Below are 12812 nucleotides of genomic sequence, written 5' to 3'. Positions count from 1 at the left end.
TTGAAATGAAAGGAAAGAATTAAAAAGTCAAAGTAGCAATATAATTATAAGTCCTTCACTCTCCTCCTCCACTTTCCCCAGTCCCACCCCATTTACATACATACAAAAGAACTAAGAGATAAATACTGCAAGTCATTATGGGATTTGATGCACTACCGTGTTTCCCCGAAAATAAAACAGCCTCCGAAAATAAGACCTACTTACAGGTTTCCTTCTGAGTGAAATATAAGGCATCCCCTGAAAATAAGGCCCCCCCAGGCTCTGTCTCAGAATGAAAATTAATTTCACAAGAAATTCACCAGGAAATTCAGGAATTGGATTGCTATGATGATGTTCCAGAAGATGATGACATGCTTGTCATCGAATAAATAAGTAAATTCTTCATACTGTAGGATTCAGTTTGTCTGGTTTGTGTTGACAACTATAGTACTACCGTACCGTATACAGGTAATAAATTTCATTTTCATTTAACAATAAATGTGTACCATATTCTTCTTCATGGAAAAATAAAACATCCCCTGAAAATAAGACCTAGCACATCTTCGGGAGCAAAAATTAATATAAGACACTGTCTTATTTCTGGGGAAACAGGGTAGTAGCAGGCATTTAACTGAATTTCATATTCCAAAATACCACAGGGATTCGTAAATCAAGAGAAAACAGGGTTTGATTTCCTCATGTACAAATTCTAGCCAGTGTGCCAGAAACTGAAAATTGGCAGAATTGGTGGAATTTTCCAATACATATGTCAGATAGTAATTTTACAATTCACTCACAAACACACATTTTAAATCATCTTACTGCTATGGAAATATTTCCACAGCAATAGGATTTTAATGTAGCCATGTTACTTATTCATAAAAAAAGCACTCCTGTGTTTTAGGTAAGAAATAAATAAAGTACATAGTACCCTAGATATACTAACTGCATGCCAGAAATATATTTTAGATTTAAAGGAACCAAAAAATACAATGTATTAAACTGGAACAAAGATTTATTTTTTATGACATAGATTTTTTTTTTTTTAAAGTGTAAGGGAAGAAATACCTTAGTAAGAAAGTAATTTAGGAAAAGTGATACCAAGTTAATGGACCAAAGAAATCTATTAACTTAGGTCAAGATATGAACAATAAAATGGTGCAATTATAAAGAACCCAGTTAAATGAAGGATACATGATATAGCTAGCTATTTGGCTGATATTAATTAATAAATATCTGGAAGGAGGTTTGTATGATATGTCATAAAATAACTGAATTCTTATATAAAAAATCAACCACAATAAAAGGACTTGGAAAACACCATATATTCCTCCCCATCTCTATATTTTACTGAATCATCTGGAACAGAGATTTTCAACTGGGGAGCCACAAGAATTTTTAAAACATGCAATACCTGACTATGTAGTCAAGGGCACTGACCTCTTTTCCCTTAAATTGTCAAATAAAAGAATGACAATAGCCAACACAATAATAACGGTCCCGTGTGAATGCCCTGTCTTGAACCATAAAGTAGTGGTTAAAAATAAGTAGTACCCCCTGGCTGGCATAGCTCAGTGGTTGAGCATGGACCTATGAACCAGAAAGTCACAGTTCCATCCCTGGTCAGGGCACAAGCCCCAGCAGGGCCCATGTGTCCACAGGGCTCGATCCCCAGTGGGGGCCATGCAGGAGGCAGCCAATCAATGATTCTTTCTCATCAGTGATGTTTCTATCTCTTTCCATCTCTCTCTCTGCAATCAATAAAAATGTTTTAAAAAAAATAAGTAATACATAAAAATGATTAGAAGACACAGCCAAACCACTGGTTGTGGTCACTCTTCTATAGAATAAAAATTAGAAAATGAAAAAGTACATTTTTAATATAATTGGAGTATTTTAACACTAGGGAGGCAAAAATGAGTCTTTTCAAGACTCAGACCAAAAGTATACTTAGAGATGACATCAATGAAAATGGCAGAATAAGGAATTTTGAAATCCACCTCTCCATAAAATTAACCAAAAAAATGGTCAAAACAGATTTTTTATTTTTTTTTAACTTTGGAAATTAACCAAGGCTTGCAACAGCCCAAGTAGTGCATATATATATATATAAAAAAGTTGAATCCCATTAAGAACAGAGTTTGTGGCATTTCATTTACCCCAATTCCCAGATCAGGAACAGCCCTAAAAATAACAGCTCGCATTGCTGGTAACTGAGGAACCAGAACAGATCTCTTTTTCAAAGTGATGTAATTATTTGTCTTCACCTGTCTGGCTGCTTCCTGAAAGACCAACTCAAAAGGGGCCCAATGCTAAAGAAACGACAGGACTTTGTCCAAAACATTTACAGGCAAATGTTTTAGTCACAGCTGCCTGAGGGACAGGTAACAGTTGGAGCAGACAATGGACCAACCATGGGTTTGGGAGGAAAGGGCCAGAAAATGAGATGTCCATAAGGGCATTGAGAGCTCCCATATATTCCTGGGAATATAGAAGGCCACACGCATGCCCTAGGTTGTGCACATGTCCAAGAAAGACTTGAGAAGGCCCTAACCTATCACCTCTGGTTGACTTTGAGGCTTTACAGAAGCAGGAAGTGAAGGCTAACGAAGGCATAATTATAATTATGTCTGGCTAAGCATTTAAGGGATACCCTCAATGTACAAAAAGAACTCAATAAAAAGAATTTTTGATTGCAGGTATTTATGGAAATCTCTGTACAATCACTCAGCTGATTATTAAGCTAATAGAACAGAAGTTTTGGTTGCCACACAAGGCAAAGAATATATATTTTACAGAATTAGTTCAAAAATACACTAAACAACAACAAAAAATATACTAAACAAACAACACTACAATAAGCAGTATTAACAAACTCGGGAGAAAAATGAATAGAGTTGCCACATTTAAAAAAAATATTTTATTGATATTTTTACAGAGAGGAGGAAGGGAGAGAGATAGAGAGCTAGAAATGTTGATGAGAGAGAAACATCGACCAGCTGCCTCTTGCATACCCCCTACCAGGGATGTGCCCGCAACCAACGTATATGCCCTTGACCAGAATTGAACCTGGGACCTTTCAGTCCACAAACTGACGCTCTATCACTGAGCCAAACCGGTTTCGGCGAGTTGCCACATTTTAATACTCAAAATGTCCAATTTAAAAACAACAACAATGTATGCAAAGAAGTAATTTGCAAATAATATATATAGGGGTCTAGTTACCCACAATAAAGAACTCTTACAGCACAACAATAAAAATACAAATAACCAGTTTTAAAATGTGCAAAGATTTTAAATAGACATTTCTTCAAAGAAGATACAAAGGGACAAAAAAACAAGATGCTTAACATCATTAGTCATTAAGGAAATACAAACCAAAACCACAATGAGATACCCGCCAGGATGCTATAATTTTAAAAAAGGAAAACAACAACTGTTGGCAAGAATATGGAGAAATTTAAGCCACTGTACATAGCTGGTGGAATGTAAAACTGTACAGCTGCTGTGGAAAGCAATTGGACAGTTCCTCAAAATGTTAAACATAAAATTACCACATGCCCCAGAAATTCCACACCTAAGTATATACCCAAAGTATTGAGCCCTCCTTGGCTGCTTAAAGATTGGCGGCCAAGATGAACAACACAGGAACTATCCCAACCAGGAAGTCGAAGACCAGCAGACTACTTTAGTGGAAACAAATGCTCACTGACATCCTTCACCCTGGGAAGGCAACAGTACCCAAGACAGAAATTCAGAAAAAACTAGCCAAGACGTATAAGACCATACCAGTGTCAACATTGAATTTGGGTTCAGAACCCATTTTGGTGTTGGCAGGACAACAGCATTTGGCATGATCTCTGGCACTCAAAGAAAAATCAACCCAAACAGACTTGCAAGATATGGCCTACCTATAGGATAAAACAAGACCTCTAGCCACCTCACTACAGCCATAACATTTAAAGTATAGAATCAAACTGAGTTATAGGAAGGAAATATTGACTGAAAAGGTAATGTATGAGTTAATTACACATTTCATTTGAATATGTTTGTAGTTAGTAGTGCCAGATAGATCTTGGCCATTACACCTTGTATTCATTTTATGGATGGGATCAGTTTAAATGCAAATTTCACATTATTGAAATAAATCATTCAGATACTCCAGATAAACTCTGGATTCCAATAATTACAGGCTGTTGTTGTTCCTTGTGATTAAGCCCCTCCAGAAGATGATAATATTGTTTTTTAGTATTCTTTCTTTTTTAAAAAAAAATATATTTTATTGGCTTTTCAGAGAGAGGAAGAGAGAGGGATAGTTAGAAACATGGATGAGAGAGTCATCCATCAGCTGCCTCTTGCACATCCCCTACTGGGGATGTGCCCACAATCAAGGTATATGCCCTTGACTGGAATAGAACCCGGGACCTTTCAGTTCGCAGGCCGACGCTCTATCCACTGAGCCAAACCTGTTTTGGCTTTTCTTTTTTTAAATAAAAGTATTTTTATTGATTACAGAGAGGCAGGGAAAGATAGAAACATCAATGATGAGAATAACTGACCGACTGCCTCCGACAAGCCCCCTTCCCCACCTGAGCATGCTCTGACTGGGAATTGAACCATGATCTCCTGGTTTATAGGTTGATGCTTAACCACTGAGTCACACTGGCTGTACAAATATCTATAAAACTGTTTTAATATCTCACTCCCAGTCTTCATGAAGAAGAATTATAGCAAAAAAGATCATTAGATTAGTTTTACTTGACATATGGATAATACACTAACAGCTTTTTGACCAATGGTGACTTACCACATAGATATCTAAAAGGAAATTACTACTTTTGGTATGGTTTACCGTGTTTCCCCGAAAATAAGACATCCTCCGAAAATAAGACCTACTTACAGGTTTCCTTCTGAGTGAAATATAAAGCATCTCCCCGAAAATAAGGCCCCCCCCCCCAGCCTAAACATGAGAGATTTGGTCCACTGATTCTGAAAGAAATGGAGACACAAGAAATTCACCAGGAAATTCAGGAATTGGACTGTTATGATGATGTTCCAGAAGATGATGATTGTCATTGAATAAATGAGTACATTCTTGATACTGTAGGATTCACAGTTTGTCTGGTTTGTGTTGACAACTACCGTACAACCGTACCGTGTACAGGTAATAAATATCCTTTATTTTCATTTAACAATAAATGTGTACCGTATTCTTCATGGAAAAATAAGACATCCCCTGAAAATAAGACCTAGCGGATCTTTGGGAGCAAAAATTAATATAAGACAATTTTATTTTCGGGGAAAAAGGGTACAAAGAATATTTGTTCATGGTTGTTTAAGAGAGTTACTTAAGTTGGTTAGTAAGTATGGCTAAGAAGCCAAAGTACTGGATAAGTTCCCATACTTTGCAGTCTCCACAAAATTAACTTTGCTCAATTCTATGGTCACAAACTACCTAAGTACTAGTATTACTCAATCCTAACAAAACATCTTATAAATGACTGCTATGGCTCAAAAAAAGAATGGGTAAATTGTTCAAAACAACCTATTCTCAGCATACCCTAGAGGCAAGTATTAACAGACTTCAAAGTCAACTAGATTAAAGTTCTGGCTTTTATACTTAGATATTTAATGTTTTGGGGAGGATGAGAGGTGTGGTGCGATGGTTTCATTAGTGAAACAATGTATTAGATCATGTAAAATGTACAAATTGTAAAATAACTATATATTACGTGCTATACATTTGATTGATTAGGTGCAGACCTTTTTTTAATTTTTTTTAATTTCATGACCTTTTTTTATTTTAAAAAATATATATTTTATTGATTTTGTAGAGAGAGGAAGGGAGAGAGATAGAGAGTCAGAAACATCGATGAGAGAGAGTCATCGATCAGCTGCCTCTTGCACACCCCCCACCGGGGATGTGCCCGCAACCAAGGTATATGCCCTTGACCGGAATCGAACCCGGGACCCTCCAGTCCCCAAGCTGACGCTCAATCCATTGAGCCAAACCAGTTTCGGCTAGCTGCAGACCTTGTTTCTAGGGCTAAACATCTAGAATAGAATAGAAACCTGAGAAAAGGGCACTGATTTTATGATTTCAAATTTATGATATACAAATTATTTTCCCATGGAGTTCAGGTTGTAAATATAAGTTATCTTTATATTTCTTTTCCATGTTTCTATAACAGACATTTGTATCACTCTCTCTTAGGAAACTTCCATTCCCAGATCTCCCATTCAGTGGATGACTACAGTCTCAAGGGATTAGTACTGTGCAAAAACTTCACTAGTGAGTCTGATAGTTATTCAGGTTGATACTTATTAATCTCTACTGCAGAATTCAGTTGTGATAAATAAAATTTAGTTTTATTTACTCCTCCTTAATAATGTCTGTTTAACTCAGGGAGAGTAGTCTTAAAAAATAAAAGTTGAGTTTAATCTTTTTTAAAAACCGACATACATTACATTAAACTTAATCTTTAACATTAATCTAGTTTGTGTTAAACTAGAGAAACAGACTACTAGAGATCTTATTTTACTAAGAGCTATAAAGATAAAGAGATGCAAATGGTTTTCCCCTGGGGCTCAGTGTGAGTTCAGTCTGTGTGGAGATCTTGATTTCTAATTTAGAATAAATTTTTCTGTCTGGATCAGAGACTGATGAGTACAAATAAAATTTGTCATTTAAGGCCTACAATCCATCTTTTGAGGATTTTAATTTCAATATAATTATTCTTTCTTAAGGAATGTGTTGACCTCAGTAAAACTGCATTTGTTGCTGCTGCTGTGTAGATTTAGACTTGGGAAGCTCCTTTGGTATAAATCCAGTCAGCTTTGACAAAGAATACTGAATATTAAGTCCCAACCTTCCTGAAGTCACCATTCATGATGATATAAAAAGTTCTAGTATTAAATAAATGTGTAATGGAAAATTCCAAGATATTCTTTCCTACAAATGTGTTGCAGAAATAAGTTATGATGCAAATTTTTTCAACATAAGCTTCTTTACATGAAGAACATGTAAATTTTCAAAAAATGACATGAATGCATGTGGGAAAAGGGTATTGGCAATGAAGTGCTCTTTTTCAAAAAATAAATGCATCGCTACTTGTGCATGTTCAGTCATGCCACAGCTTAATTTTCTACAAATCAGAAAATGGAGTTTTCTGGGGTAAAGCTGACTGATCTTAGTGTTTTAAATGTCAATTTACAACCGGGTGCCAGATTCTCATCTTAGGAGACATTTATCCATATCTGCCTAACAATGAATACAGTAATGGTTACAGTATAAACTCCAGATTAAAACATTGCTAAATTATTACCATTCCACTAGGCTGATTAAAATTCACAGAAGTTTCAAAACTGGCTTGGCTCAGTGGTAGAGCGTCGGTCTGCAGACAGAAGGGTCCCAGGTTCGATTCCGGTCAAGGGCATGTATGTTGGTTGCGGGCACATCCCCGGTAGGGGTGTGCAAGAGGCAGCTGGTCGATGTTTCTCTCTGATTGATGTTTCTAGCTCGCTCACTCTCTCCCTTCCATACCACCACTTATTGTTAGTTGCTATTAAGTTAACATTTTCAAATGAGTCCAAGTGCATTAAGACATAAATCTGTAAAACCACAGTTGAATGCCTTCATTTTCCTGAGTCAATTTTGTGTGTGGGGTCTGACCCAAGAATTCACTAAGACTGGAAGGTCAAGTAGGAAACTGTAAAGACAACTATGCGAAAGGAGCTAAATTTGGTCAGTTTAAGGGCATTCTTTCTTCTTCCTCCCTCCCTTGGATTTTCCTGGTGTAACGGAATATTTTATTTTGAACATCTAAAAATACCCTTCCAAAACCACAGTAGTAGTTAGATTACTAAAATTTTAATTCATTTTCCAATCTGTCACCAGTTGGGAAACAGTAATTTAAGGGCTAGGCATGGAATCCTTAGCTGCAACAGAAGTACTTAATAATTTGTAAAAAGAAAATGAGACCAAGAGTTGAAAAGAAAGACAACTCTGGAAATGAAAATAGAATTTTTACAGCCCTGGCCTGGTGGTTCAGTGGATTGGCGCGTCCTCCAGCACACCCAAAGGCTGAGAGTTCGATTACAGACCAGGGCACATTACCCAGGCTGCAGGCTAAATCCCCGGTGGGACGTGAACAGGAGGCAAACAATCAATGTTTCTCTCTCACACTGATGTTTCTCTCTCTCTAAAATCAAAAGAATATCCTCAGTTGTGGATTTAAAAGTATGTTTTGTTTTGGCTGATGTGCTCAGTGGTTAGAATGTCAGCCTGATCACCAGAGGGTTGAAGGTTCTATTCCCAGTCAAGGGCACATACCTGGGTTGTAGGTTAGATTCCCCCACCCCGTCAGGGTGTGTTCAGGAGGCAATCAATCGATGTATCTCTCTCACATCTATGTCTCTCTCCCCCCACCTCTCACTCTCTCTAGAAATATCAAAGGGAGGTGTGTGTGTGTGTGTGTGTGTGTGTGTGGAGGGGTGTGTGTGTGTGTGTGTCATTATCCTCAGGTAAGTATTAACAACAATAAAAGAGAATATGTTTTATAAAGTTTTTGGCAAGATAAAATATTTTAACAACTTAATGGAAAACATGCACAATAGTTTATCCCTGTGAAGATTACAAAGATACAAACATGTTAATTTTTAAATTTCAATTTAAAAATTAACATGTTTGTATCTTTGTAATCTACTATTACCACATAAGTACATGATATAATGTTATTGTACTTCAAAAAGGGACCCATAAGTATAAAGAAACATCATCAAAGACACTATTCAAAAAGGGCAGATTGTCTGAATGCACCTATAGGGCATAGACTTCTAATTTGGATTTTCTATATTAGATTGCTTTCAAATCAATCTCTAAAGTGTTAAAACAAAACAAAAGTCCTTAGTATTACTAGTACTCTTTCTCATTGCAATGCCTTTCAAATAGAGTAAAATGACTCTCACCCACTAGAAAAATATAATTTTCCATATGCACAGAATTGGAAAATATGGTTATTTACTGTGCAAAATATCCTTTACAAAATAGAACCTTAAGGGGAAAAAGATTATTATTGCAGGCTTTAATAGTACTGTGCAACTAAGACTACAAAATTTGTTTTGGCTGTTTATTGATTCATTGATGATAGCCATTTTTTAAAATAAGTCTTTACTGTTGAAAGTATTACATATGTCCCCCCCCCACTGCCTTCTTCTACCCCCTTGCCCTCAAGCCTTCACCACCCACTGTCTGTGTCCTCCAGTTATGCATATACACATGAGTTCATTGGTTGATCTCTTCCCCCCCCACTCCACCCTCCCATCAGCCTACAAATTTTAAAACAAAAATATCAGAGTGGCTGTTTGCTTCAGAAGAAATGGACAAAAATATGGTTCTTTGTTTTTATTCAAAAATTACAGATTCATGGGATTCTGAAACAAAGGAAACCTTTATAACTGATTCTAACTCCCTTGCTTTGCAGAGGGAATGATCAGGCCTTGGCTGGGTAGCTCAGTTGGTGCGAGTGCTGTCAGTATACACCAAGACTGCAGTGTGATTTCCAGTCAGGGCACATACAACTCAACTGGAACAACAAACTGATCTTTTTCTCTAAAGCCAACTTTTTAAAAAATGACCAAAATTATAGTTAGCTGGTGGCAAAAATCAAGACTTAATATCCAGCCGAAACCGGTTTAGCTCAGTGGATAGAGCTTTGGCCTGCAGACTGAAAGGTCCCAGGTTTGATTCCAGTCAAGGGCATGTACCTTGTTTGCAGGCACATCCCCAGTAGGAGGTGTGCAGGAGGCAGCTGATCGATGTTTCTAACTCTCCCTTTCTCTCCCTTTTTCTCTGTAAAAAAATTAATATATTTTTTTAAAAATTGAAATTACCAAATTTGCTTAAAAACAAAGTTAACTATAAGTAATAAAATAAGTATTTGAATGATGAATTTAAATTAAGAGATTAGGCCTAACCTGTTTGGCTCAGTGAATAGAGCGTCAGCCTGCAGACTAAAAGGTCCCAGGTTCAATTTCGTCAAGTGCATGTACCTTGGCTGTGGGCACATCCCCGGGAGAGGATGTGCAGGAGGCAGCTGATCATGATGTTTCTCTCTCATTGATGTTTCTAATTATCCCTTTCCTTCCTCTCTGTAAAAAAATCAATAAAATATATTTTTTAAAAAGAGAGAAATTAAAACAATTGGGCACACATTACGTTAATGTTTAAGGATTATTATTATTATTGTATTGATTTAATGCCAAAGTGATAAGCGAAACAAACAATAATTTTTACATCTATCTTTTTAACTCTTCTATCCAACAATCATCTACTTTGGCTATTTACTTATGGGATGCTACATATTTGGCTAACAGGTTGTGTTCTCTCTTGATAGTAACTTAAATTTTTTTCTATACCTCTATCCCTGAGTGTGAGATTTAAAGTGTGCAGCCTTCAGGTATAACATTCTAAAGCATAATACATAGGATATCCCTATAAAAGGATTTTAATGAATCAACTATAAAAAGATAAGCATTGGTTATCTTCTCTGCCAGGAAAAAAAAATATGGCCAAGAAAAAGGGAACAATTTTTCACTTTTCATAATCATAACTAATTTAAAATTAGTTGCTATAAAATTTTCCTGCACTCACAAAAATTCTCAGAGATCAGGTGTCTGCTTACAATCATAAAATTATCGTCCTTTAAAAAGCATCTTTGGAAAAATAAAAAGTATTCTGAATATTGAGAATTAAAAATAATTTGAGCCGAAACCGGTTTGGCTCAGTGGTAGAGCGTCGGTCTGCGAACTGAAAGGCCCCAGGTTCGATTCCGGTCAAGGGCATGTACATTGGTTGCGGGCACATTCCCCAGTAGGGGGTGTGCAAGAGGCAGCTGGTCGATGTTTCTCTCTCATCGACGTTTCTAGCTCTCTATCCCTCTCTCCTCCTCTCTGTAAAAAATCAATAAAATATATTTAAAAAAATCTTTGTTAAAAAAAATAAATAAATAAAAAATAAAAATAATTTGATGTAAACGTTTTAAATATAAAAAGCCTGCTTTATCTTATCTATATCTTTGTATCTTCTTTATATCTTTATCTTTATCTGTACCTTCTATCTTTATCTTTATATTTTCTTTATCTATATCCTACTTTATAACTTCAGAGAATATTTAAATGTTTTCAATAAATTAGCAATAAGTGAATTCTTCATAAAAGATGTAATATTTTATTGTTTTACTATTTGTAAGTTAGGAGAGTAAAGAAATGACTTTAAGAAATACCCAGATTAAAAAAGAAAGAATGAAACCAATTTACACACACCAATTCCAGCCCTTTTCATTTGTATTCTAGCATGGAACGCTTCCCATAATAAAAGAGTAGCTTTTGGTTTACAAACACTTTAATCATGAACACTATACAAGGAGGGTTTCCCCCGTCCTCCTCTTCTTTCTTTTTAATCTTCTCAAAAACGTTTAGAAAGCTGTAACTGCCAGTTATATATCAATCAAGGTTAAATAGACATGCTTAATAAAGCAATAAATTTTATTATTTTAGTACCATGACTACAGATAAACTACGAATTACAATATAAATTATTTTAAAAATGCAATTTTAAAGCACATTCCACTAAAGAACTCTTTCCAACAGTTACACAACCTAAAAGTGAACAGCAAAATAAATGACACAAAGCTGGTTGCAATGGCAAAAGGCTATTCCCTACTCAAATCTTCAGTATTTGAGGGCCTTCAAGATTCCTGCTAAGTGCCAAATGTCTGTTCAGTAATTTTAATGACAGTGCCAACTTTTACAGTAGTACTTAATGTGAAAACACCAAAAAGTAAGTTTATTGGGTCTCTCTACATTAGGACAACATAAAGTAAAAACCCAATCTTGTCCACTAATAATGCTTTCTTCCTGTGATTAAGATAAACATTAAAGCACTGAGAGACCAATTCCTTCATTTTTCTTCACTCCTTCCTTGCATTGTAGTCATCCATGTTTACCTCCCCCAAACACTTCCTAACTTGACATTAGTGGATAAATCAAAAAAAACATTTCCCCCATAACCAGAAAAAGAAATCAAGGAACAGACTAAACTTAAGACCTGTAGGGAGCAATTTCACCCTCTGCACCGAGTTGGCAAGTGCTCTGAAACTTTTGTCTCACCGTCTTACAATTTCATCCTTCAAATGGAAATGCAGAAAAAACACCCGGCGAGAGGTACACTGAGCTGTGAGCGATCCCAGGTCAGCCTGAGTCCCTGCCAGAAAGGGCCAGGTAACACCTCCCCTTGTAGAAGTTTCTCTCTCTCAATCCCCGGGATGGCCCTCCCGGTGCAGCGCTCCTGTGATCCCCCCGCAGCTCCGATGCCTCACCTCCCGGAGGAATCACGGCCCCACACGGGGACTCCTCTCCGCAGACGCTTTTCAGCTGTTTCCTTATGTCCTCGCCCGTTTCTCAATTGCATGACTATCAACCTCTATCTTCAGAGAAGTTCTTAAGAGACAAACGGACTCGGAGGGGTTTCCTGCAATCTCTCGGACCTTCGTCCCAACCTCCAAGCCTGCACACACCTAAGAGTTCCCAGAAACAATGAGCCTCAAGAGCACAGACGAAACGGGAAAGAAGAGGAAGTATCAGAACAATACCCCGACCGAACGCGGCGGCGAAACCCCGTTGTCGTCTCCCGCACCCCCCAGCCTGCCACCCTATAGCCAAGGTCTGCCCCGAACTCGGACAAACGGCCCCCTGGCCCATCACCTCCCCCCTCGCTTCCCGAACAAGGTGGTGGTGGGATCCGTGATGCTTTTTCTCCCGGGCGGAGGGAGGCG

The 12812-nt window shown here is 37.1% G+C and overlaps 1 protein-coding gene across 2 annotated transcripts in view; it reads right to left on the bottom strand.

Annotated features, from left to right (window-relative positions):
• Positions 1 to 12812, bottom strand: part of FBXL20 (F-box and leucine rich repeat protein 20) — a 57553-nt gene that overhangs the window by 42942 nt on the left and 1799 nt on the right. The window lies entirely within an intron of this gene.

Source organism: Pipistrellus hanaki (assembly GCF_964339955.1).
Source record: "Pipistrellus hanaki genome assembly, chromosome: 16".
Lineage (NCBI taxonomy): Eukaryota > Metazoa > Chordata > Mammalia > Chiroptera > Vespertilionidae > Pipistrellus > Pipistrellus hanaki.
The sequence above is the reverse complement of the archived record's forward strand: the minus strand, read 5'-3'. Positions and strand labels throughout refer to the sequence as shown.